This window comes from Athalia rosae, chromosome 5 (assembly GCF_917208135.1).
Source record: "Athalia rosae chromosome 5, iyAthRosa1.1, whole genome shotgun sequence".
Classification (NCBI taxonomy): Eukaryota; Metazoa; Arthropoda; class Insecta; order Hymenoptera; family Athaliidae; genus Athalia; species Athalia rosae.
This window is the reverse complement of record NC_064030.1, coordinates 10,649,037-10,672,676: the sequence shown is the minus strand read 5'-3', so window position 1 is coordinate 10,672,676 and position 23,640 is coordinate 10,649,037.

Below are 23,640 nucleotides of genomic sequence, written 5' to 3'. Positions count from 1 at the left end.
TGTTCGTCATTCTTGTCAATTTCATCACCTTTGTCGATTTCGGGAATTCATCAATTCTGCGATTCTCATGGTCTCCGTCATTTCTGGTTATTTCACCTCCTTTATCCATCTTGTCATTCTCATTCATTGTACTATTCCCGTCAGTTTCACGATCCCCACCAATTTGACTTCTTCTGTCAAATTCGCAGTCCTCATTGTTTTTGTAATTTTTGTCGATTTAATCATTTCTTCAATTTCATGATTTTCGGAATTCCCGTAATTTCCGGCTATTCTACAATTTCCGTTAATTTCGCAATCCCCATCGTTATCGTCATTTCGCTCAGTTTTACAATTTTTTGCCTGATTTTCATCGTGTTCGTCATTCTTGTCGAATTCATCATCTTCGCCGATGACAAAAACTTTTCGATTCCGCGATTTCCATGGTCTCCGTCATTTCCGGTCATTTCACTATTTTCATCTTTTTTGTCATTCTCATTCATTTCACCATTTCCGTCAGTTTTACGATTCCCATCAATTTGTTTTTGCCCGTCAAATTCGCAGTTCTTATTGTTTTTGTAATTTTTGTCAATTTAATCATCTCTGTCAATTTCATGATTTTTCTAGTTTCCGTCATTTCCGGCTATTCCACAATCCTCGTCAATTCCACGATTCCCATCGTTATCGTTATTCCGCTTAGTTTCACGATTTTCATCAATTCCACGATTTTCGGTGATTACGCGATTTTCACCGTGTTCGTCATTTCTGTCAAATTCATTATCTTCGTCAATGCCAAAAATTTATCAATTCTTCAATTTTTAGAGTCTCCGTCATTTTCGGTTATTTTACTATTTCTATCTTTGTTGTCATCTTTATTCATTGTACCATTTTCGTCAGTATCACGATTTTTGATGATTTGTCTTTTTCCGTCAAATTCGAAGTTTTCACTGTTTTTGTTATTTTTGTCGATTTCATCATTTCTGTCAATTCTACGATTCTTCTAGTTCCCGTGATTTCCGGCTATTCCACAATTTCTGTTGATTTTGCGATCCCTATTGTTATCGTCATTTTGGTTTATTCCACAATTTTCATTATTGTCACAATTCTTGGTAATTGCGCGATTTTCATCGTGTTCGTCATTCTTGTCGATTTCATCAACTTTGTCGATGCCAAAAACTCTTCGATTCCGCGATTTTCATGGTCTCCGTCATTTCCGGTTATCTCACTATTTTCATCTTTTTTGTCATTCTCATTCATTGTACCATTTCCGTCAGTTCCACGATCCCCACCAATTTGACTTTTTCTGTCAAATTCGCAGTCCTCATTGTTTTTGTAATTTTTGTCGATTTGATCATTCCTTCAATTTCATGATTTTTGGAGTTTCCGTAATTCCCGGCTAATTTACAATTTCCGTTGATTTTGCGATCTTCATCGTTATCGTCATTATGCTTAGTTCTACAATTTTCATCAATCTCACGATTTTTGGTAATTGCGCGATTTTCATCGTGTTCGTCATTCTTGTCGATTTCATCATCTTTGTCAATGCCGAAAACTCGTCGTTTTCGCGATTCTCATGGTCTCCGTCATTTCCGGTTTTTTCACTCTTTTCATTCATCCTGTCATTTTTATTCATTGTACCATTTCTGTCAGTTCCACGATCCCCACCAATTCTACTTTTTCTGTCAAATTCGCAGTCCTCATTGTTTTTGTAATTTTCGTCGATTTAATCATTCCTTCAATTTCATGATTTTTGGAGTTTCCGTAATTCCCGGCTAATTTACAATTTCCGTTGATTTTGCGATCTTCATCGTTATCGTCATTATGCTTAGTTCTACAATTTTCATCAATCTCACGATTTTTGGTAATTGCCTGATTTTCATCGTGTTCGTCATTCTTTTCAATTTCATCATCTTTGTCGATTTCGAGGATTCATCAATTCTGCGATTTTCATGGTCTCCGTTGTTACGTATGGGCGGGTCGAGCGGCGAGTTCTCCGCGTAACACGACAAATAAAAAAACATAGATGATATTAAGAAGGAGAATACTCACTCGCTCCGGAGCGAGCCTTTTTCGGTAGTGGATCCCCTCTTGTCAGACCCATACAGGTTCGCACGACTATCCTTTCGGTGGAGGCTCTTTTATGAATGTACTCATTGGGACTAAAACGGTTCCAGGACGGATGAATAGAGATAGTTAATTCCTTCTAATAACGTTCAATAAGGACACGAAAGTGCAACGCACTTCAATAATTGAGATTAAAAATTAGATTTAGAATAAAAAAAAAAATATCCTATCTACGCGACGGAGGAATCTGGGTAATGTCGGAATTTAAACTATGAACCAAATGCTCGCTATTGCAGCTACCTTTGACTAATTTACTACTGAAAGCGACTACAATAACACTATATCTCAGTCGGAAAAGAAGGAGATAGCAATTTTACTAATTCAAAACACAGTACCGTGTTGGCTGGATCAGGAGAGCGGCACCCTTCTCACGTGGTCTTTTCTTAACGTCCGGGAAACGGGATGTACCCCTTGCACTCATGTAGTAAATCAAAAAAAATTTGGAAATGTGTCCTTGCTACGATTAACTTTGGCACAGTATATGTTTAACGAGCAGAAGTCTTCTTGGCCCGTCACTCTGTAGATTCTCGGGATCCAACTCTCGACTGGTTAAACCACTCGGACGAAAACGTCTGCGCGGCTCGCGACTTGAAAAACGATTGATGATCGTTATTGTTTTTGGGCCCCGATGTTGGGGTTGAGAAAAGGGAAGAACAAAAAAGAGAAAATGTGCAAGCAGTGCATCGTCCGTACACTGACCGCAGTCTTCCCGTCATCTCGGTAGCCGCTGTCCATCCCATACCTTGTCGTGCGTCTACGTGATCCATTATTATAACAAAAGTAGACCACGTGTATCTCAGTCAATGATCCTTCCGTCGCTCTTTATTTCTATGCGGAAGTTGATAATTTCAAGGCGGGCTTTGACGTCAACGAAACTGCGGAATTGCAGTCATCAAAATTCAGAAAATAGATAAAAGTGCAATGCCCGAAAAGGTGTACTGACCGAAGTTAGGTTTCAAAATGAAAGAAAGAAACAAAGAAAACAAAAATTCCGTACGTCAAAACGTAACACCATCATTTTCGGTTATTTCACTTTTTTCATTCATTTTGTCATTCTCATTCATTGTACCATTTCCATCAATTTCAGGATTCCCACCAGACTTACTTTTCCCGTCAAATTCGCAGTTCTCATTGTTTTTGTAATTTTCGTCAATTTCATCATTTTTGTCGTTTCCATGATTTTTCCAGTTCCCGTGATTTTCGGCTATCTCACAACTTTCGTTAATTTTGCGATCCCCATCGTTATCGTCACTTTGGTTTATTCCACAATTTCCATTATTGACACAATTCTTGGTAATTGCGCAATTTTCATCGTGTTCGTCATTCTTGTCGATTTCATCAACTTTGTCGATGCCAAAAACTCTTCGATTCCGCGATTTTCATGGTCTCCGTCATTTCCGGTTATTCCACTGTTTTCATTCATCTTGTCATTCTCATTCATGGTTCCATTTCCGTTACGCTCGTGATACCCGCCAATACCACTTTTCCTGTCGAATTCGCAGTACTCATTGATTTTGTAATTTTCTTCGAATTTATCATTTCTGTCAATTCTACGATTTTTCTAGTTCCCGTGATTTCCGGCTATTCCACAATTTCTGTTGATTTTGCGATCCCTATTGTTATCGTCATGTTGGTTTATTCCACAATTTTCATTAATCTCACGATTTTTGGTCATTGCCTGATTTTCATCGTGTTCGTCATTCTTGTCGATTTCATCAACTTTGTCGATGCCAAAAACTCTTCGATTCCGCGATTTTCATGGTCTCCGTCATTTCCGGTTATTCTACTTTTTTCATTCATCTTGTCATTCTCATTCATGGTTCCATTTCCGTTACGCTCCTGATACCCGCCAATTCCACTTTTCCCGTCAAATTCGCAGAACTCATTGTTTTTGTTATTTTTGTCGATTTCATCATTTTTGTCAATTCCATGATTTTTCTAGTTTCCGTCATTTTCGGCTATTTTACAATTTTCGTCAATTTCGCGATCCCCATCGTTATCGTCATTTTGCTCAGTTTTACAATTTTCATTAATCTCACGATTTTTGGTCATTGCCTGATTTTCATCGTGTTCGTCATTCTTGTCGCATTCATCATCTTTGCCGATGCCAAAAACTCTTCGATTCCGCGATTTTCATGGTCTCCGTCATTTCCGGTTATCTCACTATTTTCATCTTTTTTGTCATTCTCATTCATTGTACCATTTGCGTCAGTTCCACGATCCCCACCAATTTGACTTTTTCTGTCAAATTTGCAGTCCTCATTGTTTTTGTAATTTTTGTCGATTTGATCATTTTTTCAATTTCATGATTTTCAGAATTCCCGTAATTTCCGGCTATTTTACAATTTTTGTTATTTTGCGATTCCCATCGTTATCGTCATTTTGCTTCGTTTCACGATTTTCATTAATCCCACGAATTTTAGTAATTGCGCGATTTTCATCGTGTTCGTCATTCTTGTCGATTTCATCATCTTTGTCAATGCCGAAAACTCGTCGTTTTCGCGATTCTCATGGTCTCCGTCATTTCCGGTTATTCCACTTTTTTCATTCATCTTGTCATTCTCATTCATTTTACCATTTTGGTCAGTTTTACGATCCCCATCAATTTTACTTCGCTTGTCAAATTCGCAGATCTCATTGTATTCGTAATTTTTGTCGATTTGATCATTTTTTCAGTTTTATGATTTTTCTAGTTTCCATCATTTCCGGCTATTCCACAATCCTCGTCAATTCCACGATTCCCATCGTTATCGTTATTCCGCTTAGTTTCACGATTTTCATCAATTCCACGATTTTCGGTGATTACGCGATTTTCACCGTGTTCGTCATTTCTGTCAAATTCATTATCTTCGTCAATGCCAAAAATTTATCAATTCTTCAATTTTTAGAGTCTCCGTCATTTTCGGTTATTTTACTATTTCTATCTTTGTTGTCATCTTTAATTATTGTACCATTTTCGTCAGTATCACGATTTTTGATGATTTGTCTTTTTCCGTCAAATTCGAAGTTTTCACTGTTTTTGTTATTTTTGTCGATTTCATCATTTCTGTCAATTCTACGATTCTTCTAGTTCCCGTGATTTCCGGCTATTCCACAATTTCTGTTGATTTTGCGATCCCTATTGTTATCGTCATTTTGGTTTATTCCACAATTTTCATTATTGTCACAATTCTTGGTAATTGCGCGATTTTCATCGTGTTCGTCATTCTTGTCGATTTCATCAACTTTGTCGATGCCAAAAACTCTTCGATTCCGCGATTTTCATGGTCTCCGTCATTTCCGGTTATTCTACTTTTTTCATTCATCTTGTCATTCTCATTCATGGTTCCATTTCCGTTACGCTCCTGATACCCGCCAATTCCACTTTTCCCGTCAAATTCGCAGAACTCATTGTTTTTGTTATTTTTGTCGATTTCATCATTTTTGTCAATTCCATGATTTTTCTAGTTTCCGTCATTTCCGGCTATTTTACAATTTTCGTCAATTTCGCGATCCCCATCGTTATCGTCATTTTGCTCAGTTTTACAATTTTCATTAATCTCACGATTTTTGGTCATTGCCTGATTTTCATCGTGTTCGTCATTGTTGTCAAATTCATCATCTTTGCCGATGCCAAAAACTCTTCGAATCCGCGATTTTCATGGTCTTCGTCATTTCCGGTCATTTCACTATTTTCATCTTTTTTGTCATTCTCATTCATTTTACCATTTTGGTCAGTTTTACGATCCCCATCAATTTTAGTTCTCCCGTCGAATTCGCAGTTATCATTGTTTTCGTAATTTTCGTCGATTTCATCATTTTCGTAGATTTTACAATTTTTCTAGTTCTTGTCATTTCCGGCTATTTTACAATTGACGTTTATTTTGCGATCCTCAACGTTATCGTAATCTTGCTTAGTTTCACGATTTTCATCAATCCCACGATTTTCGGTGATTACGCGATTTTCACCGTGTTCGTCATTTCTGTCAAATTCATCATCTTCGTCAATGCCAAAAATTTATCAATTCTCCAATTTTTAGAGTCTCCGTCATTTCCGGTTATTTTACTATTTCTATCTTTGTTGTCATCTTTATTCATTGTACCATTTTCGTCAGTATCACGATTTTCAATGATTTGTCTTTTTCCGTCAAATTCGAAGTTTTCATTGTTTTTGTTATTTTTGTCGATTTCATCATTTTTGTCAATTCCATGATTTTTTAGTTTCCGTCATTTCCGGCTATTTGACAATTTTCGTCAATTTTGCGGTCTCTATCGTTATCGTCATTTGGCTCAGTTTTACAATTTTCATCATTCTCACGATTTTTGGTAATTGTTTGATTTTCATCGTGTTCGTCATTCTTGTCAATTTCATCATCTTTGTCGATGCCGAAAACTTGTCGATTTCGCGATTTTCATGGTCTCCGTTATTTCCGGTTATTTCATCATTTTTATCTTTCCTGTCATTTTCATTCATTGTACTATTTCCGTCAGTGTCACGATCCCCACCAATTCCACTTTCGCCGTCAAATTCGCAGTTTTCATTGTTCCTGTAATTCTCGTCGATTTAATCATTTTTGTCTATTGAACGACTTTTGTAGTTCCCGTAATTTTCGGCTATTTCACAATTTCCGTTGATTTTACGATTCCTATCGTTATCGCGATCTTGCTCAGTTTCACAATTTTCATCAATCTTACGATTTTTGGTAATTGCCTCATTTTTATCGTGTTAATCATTCTTGTTGATTTCATCATCTTTATCGATGTCGAGAATTCATCAATTCCGCGATTTTCATGGTGTGCGTCATTTTCGGTTATTTCACTATTTTCGGTTTTTTTGTCATTTTCATTCGTTGTACTATTACCGTTAGTTTTACGATTCCCACCAATTCCACTTGCGCCGTCAAATTCGCAGTTCTCATTGTTTTTGTAATTTTCGTCGATTTCATCATTTCTGTCAATTTTACGATTCATGTAGTTCCCGTAATATATGGCTATTCCAAAATTTCCGTTAACTTTGCGATTTTCATCGTTATCGTGATTCTGCTCATTGTCAGTTTTAAAATTTTCATCGATCTTACGATTTTTGGTAATTGCCTGATTTTCATCGTGTTCATTATTCTCGTCGATTTCATCATCTTTGTCGATGTCGAGAATTCATTAATTCCGCGATTTTCATGGTCCCCGTCATTTCCGTTCACTTTACTTCTCCTATTTCTTTTGTCATTACCATTCATTGATCCATTTTAGTCAGTTTTACGATCTTCACCAATTTGACTATATCCGTCAAATTATCAGCTCCCATTGTTTTCAATATTTTCTTCGATTTCATCATTTTCGTCCTTCGAACGATTTCTATATTTCCTGTTTTTTCTGGCTATTTCACAATTTCCGGTGATTTCGCGATCCCAATCGTTATCGTTATTTTGCTTAGTGCCACGATTTTCATCAATCTCACGATTTATGGTAATTGCGCGATTTGAATCTCGTTCGTCATTCTTGTCGATTTCATCATCTTTGTCGATGCCGAGAATTCATCAATTCCGCGATTTTCATGGTCGCCGTCATTTCCGTCCATTTCTCTATTATCATCTTTTTTGTCATTTTCATTCATTGAACCCTTTTCGTCAGTTTCACGATCTCCACCAATTTTACTATCTCCGTCAAATTCGCAGTCTTGATATTTTCTGTTTTTTTGTAGATTCTATCATTTTTTGTCAATTGGACGATTTTCATCGTTTTCGTAATTTCCGACTTTTCTACGATTTTTGTCAATTTCGCGATTTCCATCGTTATCGTAATTTTCCTTAATTTCACGATTCTCATCAATTCTACGATTTTCGGTCATCGCGCAATTCTCATCGTTTTCGTCATTTTCGTCGAATGAACTATTTCCGTCATTTTATTGGTCTCTATCAATTTCATCATTTCCGTTGATTTTACGATTTTCATTGTTTTCGTCATTCTTGCCAATTCCTCCATTTCTGTCAAGTTCACGATTGTTATCAATTTCACTTTTTTTGTTATTCACACAATTTTCGTCAATTCTGCGATTCTTCTCGTTTCTGTCATTTTTGTCAAATTTACGATTCCCATCAATTTCGCGATTCTTAACAATTTGACTGTTACCGTCAATCAGACTATTTTTATTCATTCTCTGATTTCCATCAATTCCACTATTTCTGTCAATTAGACGATTTTCATCGTTTTCACTATTCTTATTCTTTTCACTGTTTTCATTGTTTCCGTTAGTTTTTTCATTTGAGTGATTTCCGTCGTTTCCGTAATTTCTGCGAATATTACGATTCTTAGTGTAGAGGGTGGATGGGATGGCGTTAGATTCATTCGTCATATTCTAACAATTGCGATATCTAATCTCGTCATTATCTGTACGTTAGTCCTCATTTCAAACATTCAATCTCATTCACACGCTCTCACACTTTCTTCGGTGAGGGCCTACCAAGATCGCCGGTCGTCGTTGTCGAGCCGCAAGTTATTTCTTTGTTGCCTAGGCTGGCATTCGATTTAAGTGTATGATTGTTGCTTTGGTTGACCGTCCCTTGTCAATGTTTTGTTTCTATGTTGTTGGCGAATTTGGTTCGCAATCACTATCCCTTAGTTCTAAATATTGTCTTGGCGTTGAACTAGTAGCGTACATTGATCTTTTCACGTTCTCATATTCTGTCGTTATCGTTATTTGTACTTTGCCAGCTACGTTTGGGCACCCTTATCTCAAGCAACCGACGTCAATTATTCGGTGTTAAACGCCAACTGCCTGATCACCTTGCTTACCTATAGCGACAGCCTCGTGTTACCGCGTTCGGGTCTTCGTCCGTTCATGTCCTCACATCATCTCTCCTCTCGAAAAATTGTGTGGTACCTAATTAGTAAGATTTTTCAAAAATATTCTCGAAGTTTCCTCTTGTTGTCGTTGTTGCCATTCACCGGGTTGCGTCGTTTGTGCTTTCTTTTATTCGTTTGCTCATCCTTGCATTTTTCCACTCACATATTTGGTTTCTGTCTTTATTTCTCTTAATTGGTTATTGGGTTCATTTTATCGTAATGTACTGTGACGTTGCATTTCTGCCGCCGTCACTTTTTCCCGGAAAATACCGTTTACGTCCTGTATCGCCCGGATAACATCCGTTGTATCACCATCTCCAAGAAGCGGTCTATGCTTGTTAGCCATTTGTAGTCATTTCAATTTATCGCCATTTTCCCATCATTATTTCGTAACCCCTTGCGCCTGTACTCATCGAGACCATCGAGATCATCAAGACCATCCAAAATATCGAGAGCATCTGGACCTCCGTGACCGCCGAAGTACCGCCATCATACCGAACCTGACGCTTTGATGAGAAGGAAGTGTGAAAACTGTGTCTGGATGCCACGCTCACGGCGTACAGGGTCAACGCCAATCTGCCGAGATCTCCCGTTATCGAACGACTCATCAGCCTGGAGCTGAACCAGACCGATACAATGCAATTGGATGCCTCTGCAACGGCGTACAGGGCTGTACATCCTCCAAAAAGCGCACGACTGAGCCTCCCGATGCCTAGACTCACCAGCCAGAAGCTGGACCAACCCCCAAAAACCTACTGTCTCGGCCGTTGGAGCATCACCGTGGTTGGCCAAGAAAGCTCCCGGTGATCCATCGGAGAGGACTACAAGGATAGACGTGGATGCAAGTCCCGGTGTAGCACATCACGATCTCGCTCCTCCGGTGCATTGTTTGCCCACGGAGAGACCCGCAGAAGTATTCTGAGATGGCAACAGGACCAGGAGTACTAAAGCCAGCAATTCGCCAGTCAAATGCTGACCCCCATCACACGTCATATCACCAACCGTGAACCCCAGGTGATACCACGCATCGCTAATTTCTCCCACCAGTCATCCCGTACCGCGGCACGCCAAAAAGGATCTACCGAGGGTGGGAAACCAATAACCAATAATAACCGAAATTATGGATCACGAGGTCACCTCCCATCATCGCACGCCGAAATCATTGCCTGATCTCCGGAACCAGGAAGGATCTCGATCTTCTTCTACGCCGACCGTCCTGGTGACCAGACGCATTTATTCACTTTTCCAAGTCCGGTATTTAGCAGTTTTCTTAGTGTGAACTAAGTTCTCTTTTCTATTATTTTCTTCTCTTTTCCATTATTTCCTTTGCTTTTCTGTGACTTCCTTTTCTTACCCGTCATTTTCTTTTTATGGTACCTTTTAGTTTCGCCTTTATTTATTACGAACAATTCTCTAGTGTTAGTGCTATTTGTGTAGTGCATACCGTTACCGCCAGCAAGGTAAGAAACCCATATATTTTATATGAAGCCAACAATAATTCAGCGAGGCAAAATTTATTTGGTTTATCGCCCGGAGTGTTGGATCAAGGGATCTCTCTCCGGATTTCCGTATCGTATCGTGTCGATCTGAATTATCCGAGGGCCGATTCTTTAATAATTGGGGATTATTATCAAATTGTCGCTATTTTGCCTATCGCTATCGCCGCTTACGCCCTATTGTATTATCCCGCTTTGACTTGGTTACCTGCAATTTTGTTCATATTTCTGTTATTACCGCTTCACTGTTTTGCCACCGTTCTTGAAGACTTTCTCCGTAGTTGTAGCCGTGGGAATAGCACCCGTAATTTAAAGATCTATCTGTTTTCGGTTGGTGCTTTAAAACCCCACGTTAATCCGCCTAACGGATCTTTACGACGCAACGTAATAATTGTCTTTTCTTGTGTTTCGCTGGGATAATTGATTCCCGATCACGTAATATTTTCGCCTGTCTATTGTGACATATTCTCGCCTGTCCAAGTGACACAATTCCGACAGCTGATCGTCAGTGTTTACGACCGCTCCGAGAAGGAGCGCTTAAGTTGAAAATATTGCATCATGCCCGGCGCAAAGCCATACCGTTCTCATTAAATTCAGCAAATTACCGATCCCGCCGCCACATTCTTGATTAATGTAACCCTTCGACTGATTAAAATTTCATGTATCATTGCACGACCCATCTTGTGGATCGAATATACGGGCCAAAGCCCAGTGAAGGAAATTATTGTTTTATGATTTACGGCAAACCCAGCCCCTCTACCTTTCCATATCGTGTCTGAGCTAGTCGAGTTGCCGCCCGTCGCAGATCTCTTCAAAAACCGTATCTTGATCTCAATTTCGTTGTCGATTTTACGTGACGCACCAGCGCCTGGCGCCCAAACCGAGCAAATTTGTTATTTCAGAGTTTATCGTGCCAAGTGATAAAAGAGACGCGCCGTAGGGTAACGACGAGTCGGTCAATCCCTGCCGTTAATTTTCCACGGGGAAAATCGTACGTTACAATACATATCAATTATTACCAGCAATTCTACCGGATGCAACCGGATATCCTTTTCCCTGCCTTCCTATTCCAATTGCCATCGGTCATTGCTCGACCTTGCATCAGCATGACATGCAAGTGCAATGACTTCCCGATTTGCACCCTGTCAGGTACACGTGCACTCCCACTTCACCTACCCCCTCTTTCAATAAACCGAGTTTACCTTATTCCTAATCTTTATATCGAAATTACTTCCGAACTTAGAACCAAACAGTACGGTTTTCCAGGACATAGTTCCTCAGTCAAACATCGAAATCCTGGATCGGTCACTCTACAAATATTCATCAAACACACCTGTAAACCTCACCGAGCCTGGTCAATAATAATCATTACTTTTCGAGACTTAACCACGTCTGATTACGCCTGTAAGCCTCCCCGAGCTTGGCAAATGAACATATTTTGCATCATATTCATCTACAAACTCTCAATCACCTTCATCACTTCGAATCCTTTCCTGCACTTGCATTTAGTTGCATAAAACGAGAATGAATCTGAATAGTAACGCCGGCGAACCTTTTACCGACGTAACATTGGTGGCAGCGGTGAACTTCTCGTTTCTGTGGGAAACATCGAAGTTAAATAAACAAATCATTTCATCATAAGTGAAAATCAATTTAATCCGCCACAGAGCGACGCATCAATACGATCCGCGGAAAACGCGACCGAAATTTATTCAATCCGCCACAGAGCGACGTATTAAAACAATCCGTGACAAAGCGCCGAAAAATCTCAAAATCAGCAAAAACAGACAATTAGTATTCAATTCTGCGGACATTTGGTGACTACAAATCGCGACGTCAAGACATAACAGTTCACCGTGATAATAGTGACCAAAGAACTCAATAATCTTCACCGAGTACTGAAATTCTCAAACAGTGCTGTGTTAATTTCATAGCCTCCCACGTTATTCTTCGATCAGTCAGTAATTTTACTAAGCATCGAAGAAGTGGAAAATATCTCGAGCACTACTGGACAATAACCGAAAAACAGCAGCGGTAATAGCTTTGTGAAGCAGTTACCAGTAGCAGAGAGAACCTGCAATTTCGTCAGCACCCGGACACCGGAGAAAACGCTGACAACACATCATAGAGCCCAGCTGATCCGACAACTGGGACGAGGTCATCGTAACACTACGCAGCACATCTACACTAGGGTGGGTCCAAAAAACTTCTATTTTTTTTTTTGGATCTCACACAAAAACTTGTTGCTATGCACCTTTACAGAGTACTCACCCATTATGGGCTCTTAATATTAATGGGAACATCATCCTCATCATAGATTTCTATTTTCAATTTAGTTTGATATTCAAAAAGTCATATCTCATCACCAATAGCTTGTTGAAGCCCGTACCATCGTCAATATTTGTAGGAAATGGTCTCCTATACTTTTTCGATTACTCGAACCATTTCGAAGATATTCTCATTCGAATTCCAATATACAGGCGTATGTGAAAAAAAAAAATTCGAAAATTCGAAAAAGTTTAGGAGATCATTCTTGTAAAGCATTGAATTTCCTACAAGAATCATTGCAGCTCATTCAATAATAATTATTATTCAGTCAGTAACAAAATTCAGAAAAAAGTGATTTTTCTTTAAATTCTTCAATTTTTGACCTTGAATATCTTTGAAATGGTAAGATTTATCGAAAAAGTATAGGAGACCATTTTTGTAGAGCATCCGATTTCCTACAAATATTGACGATGGTACGGGCTTCAACAAGCTATTGGTGATGAGATATGACTTTTTAAATATCAAACTAAATTGAAAATAGAAATCTATGATGAGGATGATGTTCCCATTAATATTAAGAGCCCATAATTGGTGAGTACTCTCTAAAGGTGCCTAGCAACAAGTTTTTGTGTGTGAGATCCAAAAAAAAAAAACAGTTTTTTTTGACCCACCCTAATATTCATCTACGAACTCTCAATCACCTTTATCGCTGTAAATCCTTTTCCTGCAGTTGCATGTAATTGCATAGAATAATTTCATCCTGTACAGAGCTTTCGTGGAGTCTATTTAGTTTTAATTGGAGATACGACTCTGTAACGAAGCGTTCCTTTATATTACGTTTTCATTAACCCACTTTTATTGTCTATCTGTTTGTCTGTTCGGTAAAAATTTTGCAATCGATTTTAAACCAACTTCCCGATGAGCTAGAGATTTGAAACTTCAAACACACCTCATAACTGGATGACAATACAATATCAACTTCTCTTCTTGAAAAAAAAAAAATGACAAAAAACGGATCGCTAATCAATGAAATTTATCATAATGAAATTTTACAAAATATAGTTATTGATACGATCAAAAGCAGAGAATAGCTTTTTTTCGAATAAATTTTTTGTTTTTTCAAATATACCACGTTTGGTTTTTTGCGGATATCTCAAAACCTATTGCAGGTATCCGGAATTTAAAAGAAGATTCAAAAAGAGCAGAAAACCCACTAAAAAAAGTCCAACCTTCCTGAACTGCATCACGAATATTTATAATTTTAATCGAGCTATGAAAAAATGACCGATGACGCCTGATTCGGCTCCCGCGCGCGATGCTCGTTTCGGAGGCATAAGCGAAAAAAACTTATTCAACAGTTTTTATATGAATATTAAGGAATAGAAAAATTTAGGTACTTACTGGACACTCTAATAAACAATAATCAGTTGGGAAAAAAATTCGATCATCATTTTTCAATGAACTATTCTTCCGTTAATTAAAAACTTTCTCTCAATAGGCAAATCACAACAAAACTCAGATAATTAACGAACCGAAAGTTTCATATTCCTTCCACTCCTGAGAGCTATGAAAAAAAATTAAAAATATAATAAAAGGAGAGAAATTTTTTTTTTAAGGAACCATTTTTTTGTTCAAATCACAATTTCAATTGTTATTTGACATTCTAAAGAGAAAAATTTTCTTCAATTATTTTTTAATTGTTTTTCACATAAACGATTTGTTACGAACAAATGAATTTTTGAGCGAGATTTTTCTTCTAATACTAAAAAATGATAAAAAAACAACTATGTGTGGCTTTTTGAAAAAAAAATTTCTAGTTCTTTTTTAATTCAAAAAATTTATGCATCTTGAATTTTTTCATTCTCTTCGAGTTTCTTACCTTTGTTACAAAAGTTACTACTATCGTATTATTACTCGTCGTATCAACAGTTAATAAGTAATTTTGGTTCTAATTTGTTCCAACTGATTATTTTTCATTGAAGTGTCCGGCGAGTACCTATATTTTTTTATCCCTTAATACTCATGTATAAACCGTTAAATAAATTTGTTTTGCTTATGTCTCCGAAACGAGCATTGTGCGGGAGCCGAATAAGGCGTCATCGGTAATTTTTTCATAACTCGATTAAAATTATAAATATTCGTGGTGCAGTTCAGGTAGGTTGGACTTTTTTTCAGTATGTTTTCTGCTTTTTTTGAATCACTTTTCAAATTTTGGATAACTGCAATAGTTTTCGAGATATCTGTTAAAAACCAAACCCGGCTTTTTTTTTCATTAAATTGTTTATAACTTTTGTATTTTTTTTAACCGGGTTTTCATGCGATTCCTGAAGTTTCTCGAGCTCATTCCGGATCCGAAAACCACCTGAATATTAAATTTGGCGGGGACTTCCGTTTCCGCTGCGGTGTGTAGGAGTTGTGTGAGAGCTCGAGGCAAGGAAAAAAGAGAAAAAAGTGTGGTGAGAGTGGGAGAAAAGGATGAGGGAGTATGAAGAATAGAACAGGAGGTGTAGGATAGGGCAAGGAAGGAAAAGGAACGAAAAGTAAGAAGAAAGGGAAGGAAGAACGATGGGAGAAAAACGACGAGGTTGGAGGTTAGGGGATCGGAATGGAATCGGGCGATAAAAACAGAGGCGCCTAGGGGGAAGGCTGGACAGAGTTGTGACGGCGAATTTCACCCCGGGTGGGTTTTACCCGGGAATTCGCCGACGACACTTCGTCGCGATCCTGCTTAACGCAAAAAACGATTCCAACAAACAAACTCAAACTCAAGAAACCCAAAACACACTAAACTTTTAATCGCCAAACCTCAAAGACTCAAAAAAAAACTCAAAACTCAAAAGATCCCAGAATTACGGAAATTGGGCGCCAGACGTTTTACGTCGTTTTTCTCTAAAACCTAAAAACCTAACAAAATATTCAATTGACTGCAGGATCCAACGGTTCGGCTGGCTAGGCTCACGCACATCCGCGAACTGGTATAGTGGCGTGGATTAGACAACAATCAATTAAGGACGAAACACAACAAAATCAAAATTCCAAAAGAGAGCAATAATAGAAATTCTTTCAAGCGGCAGAAGCCCGTATATTCAATAAAGCGAGAATGTAAAAAAACAATGCAATAACGGGAGTTACAGAATAAAAGTCGGGAGGTGGAACATTATTTCTTAAATTAGCCCTTTCGGGGAACAAAAGTCCTTATTACTGATTAATTATCCTATACGCGGGAGAGGCAATCCGGGATTACAACTAACAGAATTTACAAAAGAAGTTCAACGGGAGATCCAGTTCCAGAGAAATAACGGGAGCGATATTTAAACAATAGTTCGGGAGAAAAAAATTACACCTCCGTTAAGCTAGCAACACCACAAAAGAAATTCAAAAAACGGACCAGGCCATAATTTTATTCTCATTTTAGGCTCATTAAATGCCACAAGGCCGAATTTTCTGCTCTCAAAGAAAACCAAAAAACCTGTAGTGTGGCTAGCTTAACGTTAAGTCAGCAACGCCACACCAAAAACGATAGTAGGGCGAACGTTTTTAAAAAACGAACCACGCCATAATTTTAGGCTCATTCTAGGCTCATTAAATGCCACAATGCCGAATTTTCTGCTCCCAAAAAAAACCAAAAAACCTGTGGTGCGGCTAGCCGTTGGGAGATTGGATTTGGTGTGGCACTTCCAAGCATTAAAAGATACTATAACATATGTAGTTGTGGAAGAAAACGATAGTAACAAAAATGAATTATAAGATCGACTGATATCGAAATAGTGCCAATATACTGATCGTGAGAAGTATAGGCAATGACACAGTTCTCTTCTAGTTCACTGATTATGAGATGTTATACAATCAAACCCCAACTGTAGATCAAGGATATAGATGTAAAAAATCAGAGAATACTCTCTGATTGTCCTAGACTATTCAAATTGCACAATGTGGAACAATTTTCCATGGACACAATACATCACACAAATAAATTGAAAAAAAAAATCAGAGTTTTATTTCTATTTTATTCGTATTCGGCTATGCCGTTGATATTTTAGCGGATATAATGAGATGAGCATTCGCTCGGAAGCTCGGCTAACATGGATTTCTTTGTCCTCTTGGTCATTATACTCCAACCATGTATTAGGAGGACGCATAGTGGCCTAGTAGGTCGGAACACTTCTCGTCACCTGATAGACGTGTCCGTTGTTGCTGTCGCCCTGGTAAGAAATTGATTTTGGGTAATTCCATTTCAAATTGACCAATGATTGGAATCGACCCCCTTCCATTTGTGTGAATTTTTGTCTGGAGTTTCCTTGTATCATAAAACAAAGTCCAGCCGAAGGGAAAAAATTCAAATTTTTTTTTTTCCAAAGTTTACGTGAAAATCAAAATTTCACCATTTTTCGAATTTATTTTTTAAATATCTCGGAAACTATTATAGATACGAACATGGTCTTGTGTCTGTTTTGAAGGGGACACTTGTATATGTATAATAGGTAGAGAGATATATATTATATTGAGGCGGTACGTGGAGGCAAAAACGAACTAGCCAGTACAGGGCAATAACGTTGGATAAACTTTAATTCCTCAGTAAAAAGGCTCTTACATCAATGTAACGCGGACAAGAAGAACAATAAAAACGTAATGAGAGATACAGGATGTGTAGGTGGCGCAGCGTGCCAGGCAATCCAGAATCGCCCCAAGAGCGCGGAGTTCAAAACTACGATGGCGCTTCAACACTCCCGCTCGATTCGGGACGTAGCGATGTAGGCATCTCGATCTCTGTCATGCCGAGAAGATCTAAACATTTGATGTGCTTCTGCTTCGGCACTTCCTTCGTTAAGACATCCGCCGCCATGTCTGCGGTCGGAGTGTATTCGATTCGGACATAGCCGCTCTCAAGGACTTCGCGCACATAGTGATGGCGTGTATCGATGTGTTTGCTCCGATTATGAAACACGCAATTTTCGGCAATTTTTCGAGCGCCGTTGTTGTCGCAGAAGATCTTCACGTCTCCCATTTCCGTGAAACCAAGTTCCACCAGCAGACGTCTTAGATACGTAGCCTCTTTGGCTGCCTCAGACAAGACCATATACTTAGCCTCCGTAGAAGAAAGTGCTACAGTCTTCTGTTTCCTCGATTCCCACGAGATAGGACATCCTCCAAGAATGAAAGCGAAGCCCGTGTAAGACTTCCTGTCGTTCGGACAGTTCGCCCAGTCGGCGTCTACAAATCCCTCGATCGGCCTTTCGGTGCGGCAAAAATGCAGTCCCAAGTTTCGGGATCCCTGCAAATATCTCAGTACTCTCTTTGCGGCTACCCAGTGTTCAGTCCTAAAGCAGCTGTTGAACTGACTTAGGTGACTAACCGCGTGAGCGATATCTGGGCGGGTGCATGCGGCTAGGTACATGAGAGCTCCAACAAGTTCGCGATACGGGAGCTTCTTTTCTTCTGAACTGGGTTCCCCCTCGCTTATACCAAGTTTCGCTCCGGGGTCTAGTGGAGTGGATGCAGACTTTGCGTCCTGCATCCCGAAACGCTCGAGAATATCTCTGACGTATCCGGTCTGACACATCGTAATCTCGTTTCCATGTTGAGTGAATTCCATTCCGAGACAATATCTCACTGGGCCAAGATCCGAGACCTCGAATGCACTTGAGAGATGTCGTGCGAAATTGCTAATTTCTCCCTTATTACGCGATGCGACAAGTATGTGGTCCACATAGATAGAAATCAGGAGCAGGCTTTCTCCCTCTCCTTTGAAGTAAACGCACGGATCCACAGAAGACTTCTTTGCTCCGAAGTTCGTCAGTTCCTGATCGATCCTTCTGTTCCAGCAACGTCCTGCCTGACGTAAACCGTAGATAGCTTTTCTCAGTAGACACACCTTGTCACCTTTGTCTAGTTCGTTCAGCATTTTAGCAGCCTTTCCTCCAATGTCACTGTCATGGGGCTCGGTTCGAACAATCATTTCCAGAGCATCTTCTGTGTATCTCGGAACTTCCATGAAGACATCTTCCTCTAGGATTCCGTTTAGGTAAGCAGTAGCAATATCAAATTGATTCACTGTCATCCCCTTTTCCACGGCAATAGCCATCATGGTCCTCACTGAACCAAGTCGCGCAACGGGTGCAAACGTCTCGTAAAAGTCTATGCCGGGTCGTTGCGCGAACCCCCTCGCGACCAGTCGAGCCTTTCTGCGGATTAACGCTCCGTCGTGTCCGTATTTGTTCCGTAGCACTATTCGAGAGTCGATCACTGTCCGACCTTTTGGCCTGTCGGTGATGATCCAGGTGTCGTTCTTTATAATGGACTTGACTTCCGAGGCTATGGCTCGGTGCCACTCATCGGCTAGAGGTCCGTGAACGGCCTCCTCCAGTGGCACCTCGGTAAGACACACGGCTTCTTCGACATGATTCGTCATCTGGTAGTGCTTTCGGGGTCTCCCCCTTAATCCAGTTCACTCCAGTTTGGGTCTTCCTCGGCCTCTTCGCGGAGGAAGTGCATTCGCGTTTATAGGGGCATCTAGCTCGTCATGCTCGTCTTCCACACCACTCTGAGCATCGTCATTATCAAGAATTTCTTCGTCTCGTTGATCTTTGGGAGGCGACGTTATTTCTATGTCTGTATAATCCTCGTCGTCTTCGCCAGGATCTTCGGCACCCTCTTCGCTCGTCGATCGACTTCTCGGTATTCCGATGAATTTTACGTCCCGAGCAACATTTATACGTCGCTCGTCCGGTAGCCAGATGCGATACGCCTTGGATTCTTCCGAGTAGCCAACAAATATACCCTTCTTTGACCGGGACTCAAGCTTTCCCTTCGATGGTGTTCGGTCGACGATAAACACGTCGGATCCGAATTCTCGAAAATAACTTACATCCGGAGCTCTTCCCGCCCATATCTCGTAAGCAGTTTTTCCGCCCAGGCTTCTCGATGGACATCGATTGCGTACATAATTCGCGGTGTTTACTACCTCGCCCCAGAAAGATGGAGGCAACTGTGATTGTATGAGGAGACATCTCGTCATGTCCATCAATGTGCGGTTGCGCCTCTCCGCAACTCCGTTTTGCTCCGGCGTGTGAGTGACCGTTAATTTTCGTGCGATACCGTTCGCTTTGAGAAATGTGTCAAAAGCTTCGTTCCGGTATTCCTTCCCATTATCTGTCTGAAGAAACTGTATTTTACACCCATGTAGATTCTCGGCGAGAGATTTGAATTCCTTAAAAGCGTTGAGAACCTCGTCCTTTCGTTTAAGCAAGCGTATCTCACCCCATCTGGAATAATCGTCGATGAACGTTACTATACCTCGCCTTCTCGTTTGACTCGACGCGCATTGGTCCGATGACGTCACTGTGAATTATCTCCAATGTTTTGGAGACTCGGGTTGAATTTTTCGAACACAGTGTCTTGGTCATTTTCCCGCGGATACATACTTCGCAGGTAAACTCTTGCCGCGACCCTTCGAGCTTCATTCCTTGAACAATGCCCTCGCGATGACACCTGACGAGATCACGAACATTTAGATGACCCATCATCCTGTGCCACTCATTTGTTGAAATTCCCTTACGGTTTGTACTGTCGAAAACATCGACATTCGCACTGTACTCATCGTTCGCCTCGCGTAAGTAGTACAGGTTCTCCCTTCGATCGGCAATCAGAACGGTATTTCCGCTTTCATCAAAGACTTCGGCCTTTTTCTTATCGAAAACTACCGCGTATCCGCGATCTGCGATCTTTCCGACTGACAATAAGTTCGTACGTAATTCAGGGACCCGTAGAACGTCACAGACCTTCACGTTCTTCGCTTGACCTTCTACGTAAGCGACTATCTGTACTGACCCTTTACCTTGGATTGGCGTTGATGAAGCCTCACTTGCGAGTTTCCGTAGCAGGGTTCGAAGGTACTCGCAGATTCCGCACCGTTGTTTCCCATGTGCGTTGTGCACCCGCTATCCAAGCACCATCTCCCGTTGTCTCGTGCAACCCTCGCTTCGGGCGTCTCGGTAGCGGAAATGTAGTCCGTTCCCGTGTACAGGCTAACCTCCCCGGCACTCTCGACATTTTTTCTCGGTGCAGGGCAATCGGCCGCCTTATGCCCCATACTTCGACAACGATGGCACCTGTATCTGAATGGCTCACGTTGCGGTCTATTTTCACTTTTATGCGCTCCTCTCGGTTCGTCGGCACTTTTCCGCGTAGCATTCTGGGGTTTCGCCCACCGGTTTTTTACAAACATCGCGTTAGTTCCACTGTCACGTGTTTCGTTTTTTCTCGCGTCGTACTTTTCGATGATCTTCACTCGCAGAGCTTCTAGGTTCGGAAGCTCGTCCCGAGACTCTATAGCGCATCGAAAGTTCTCGAAACTGGATGGAAGACTGTAGAGTAGCATCACCGTCAGTAAATCGCGATTTATTTCTATGTCCATCTCGCTCAGTTTGTCCACTGTATCGAAGAATTTCCGTAGATGTTCGCGCACATCGTCGCTGTCTGTCATTTTATGCAGCGTGAGTTGTTTCAACAATGTCGCCTTTCGTGCCGGTCCGCTCGATTGATAAATCGATTTCAGCTTTTCCCACACTCCCCTAGACGTATTGCACCCCTTTACCTGCTTCAGCTCGGATGGCTTAATCGACAGGACTATGTCTGATTTCGCTTTTCTGTCCTCAACATCCCATTTTTCAGCTGCTTCAACGGATGCCGAGTTTCCTGTGACTATCGTGGGCCTTGGTTTTTCGCCACTCACATAACCCCATGCGTTATTTCTTACAAGAATCGCCTCCATTTGGATCTTCCAGGTGTCAAAATTTTCTTTGCTTAGGAGCTCGATTCGAACAACGCTGGATGAAGCCATTTTCCTTCGTGAGCAACGTGGAAGTGTAAAACACCCTAATACGATCACACACTAATCTCGTTTTTGCACTTTGTTTTCCGTATTCCTGGGCCCATAACCTATTGAGGCGGTACGTGGAGGCAAAAACGAACTAGCCAGTACAGGGCAATAACGTTGGATAAACTTTAATTCCTCAGTAAAGAGGCTCTTACATCAATGTGACGCGGACAAGAAGAACAATAAAAACGTAATGAGAGATACAGGATGTGTAGGTGGCGCAGCGCGCCAGGCAGTCCAGAATCGCCCCAAGAGCGCGGAGTTCAAAACTACGATGGCGCTTCAACATATTAAGTTCAAGATTATATAATAATGATAATAATATAATATATATCTTGAAACGCTATACCAAATAAATAAGATTTTATTGTAATTTTGATTATGTTTTTGTTTTTTCGCTTGTACGTTTTGAAGTCATAAAATAAAATTTTTCTCACTCAAAATTACATTTTTTCTTAACTATGCTGGGCTCAAGGGTGAAAAAAAAAAATTTTGTTCAGCCAAAATTCAAAAATTCATAATTTTGAAACAAAAAAAAAACATCTCTCCGAAATTTTCAGGATCTCTTAAGATTATTTGAAGGCATTCTAGTAAAAAATTTGAGTTCAAAATTTCGTGTCGCCATACCATTTTGAAGATTTTTAAACATTCAAAATTCTACAAACTTTTCATTTTTTCAAAATTTTTCTTCAAAACATTTTTTCTTCATTAGCCCCAAGCGTCCCCTTCAAAACAGACGCAAGACCATTTTCGTGACTGAGCCTTCATGGCTGCAGAACAATATTTGAAAACAAAAAAATGTGAATTACGTCCATCTGGTTCTGAACCGTTAATGCACTCATGTGTGGTTAACATTATTTGTCAGATAATAAATACATCACTATATTGAAAATGTGATAAAATAACTAAATAACATCTAACGTACAATACGATTTAGGTTTTTCCTGCAACAATGTTGCTTATAATGATTTTGCGGGTACTTTTGATCGAGTTTCTTTAGAAATCGGCGCCTTTTTGTCTTTCTTGCTTTCCTACTAAACTAGCTAGAGCGGCTCAGTTTTCCGTCACCTCTTAACGACACCACAACGATATTCAAGAAAATGATTCGCAGGCCAGGAAGACCCACTAAAGTTAGCGTGGAGAAAATCATTCGCACGGTGCAAAAATACAAAAATGAGATTGTTAGAGAAGATGGGAAATTGATTTCTAAATCGCATTCGATTTGGAATCAGATGGCTTTAGATCTTAACGGAAGAATCACTGGAAGAACGATTTATTCGCACCTGTGTAATCCCAAGTTTCGTGACGAAGTGATAGGTCTACCGCCGAAACTACCAGCTAACATCAGTGATTCGGGTGTGGACCAAGATTTAGATATTTCTACAGGCGATCCGAATGTAAGCGATTCTGAAGTTACTACCATTTTCACAATCTTCGCTGACCCAGACGAATTCAAAAATCTCTGCGAAGAGAAAATATTCGTCAGGCAGGAAAAAGCGAGAAAAAAGTGTATGATCGTCGGTCTGTTGTTTTGAAGTACGGTCTGTGGCAAAAATGGATTTCGAACGAAATATGGAAAGAAAAGCGATTGGGATGTGGATTCCACTTTAAAAATCATGGTCTGACCCGAAATGCCAACAATAGCACGATAACTGATATGTAAAAGTAATTCCTGATTTTCGCTCGTGACCGACTACTTATTGTTAGTCAGAGGGGTTCATAACCCAGTCCCCAACCAATTGAACCGATTTCATGAAATTATCAAAATAATCGCAATCAGTTACTTACGTTAAAGTATCCGTTACACTGAAATGAGGGTTTAAAAAATACGATGAGATTCATTTTTGGTTCTCTGGATTCATTAATCGTTTCATGTCTTACTTTTCAATTATAAGAACTATTTCTTACGTTTAGACTAATTTCGAATTACACTGGTGGCCGTTTTCCAAAGTTGTTCTCATGGGATTTATTCGTTTCCTAAATATATACAAATAAGGAACCGGGTATTCATTATTTCACATCATAAGTAATTATTCGAGGCCGACAGCAATTTATTAAGGATACTAAAATGCTCATGTTTCT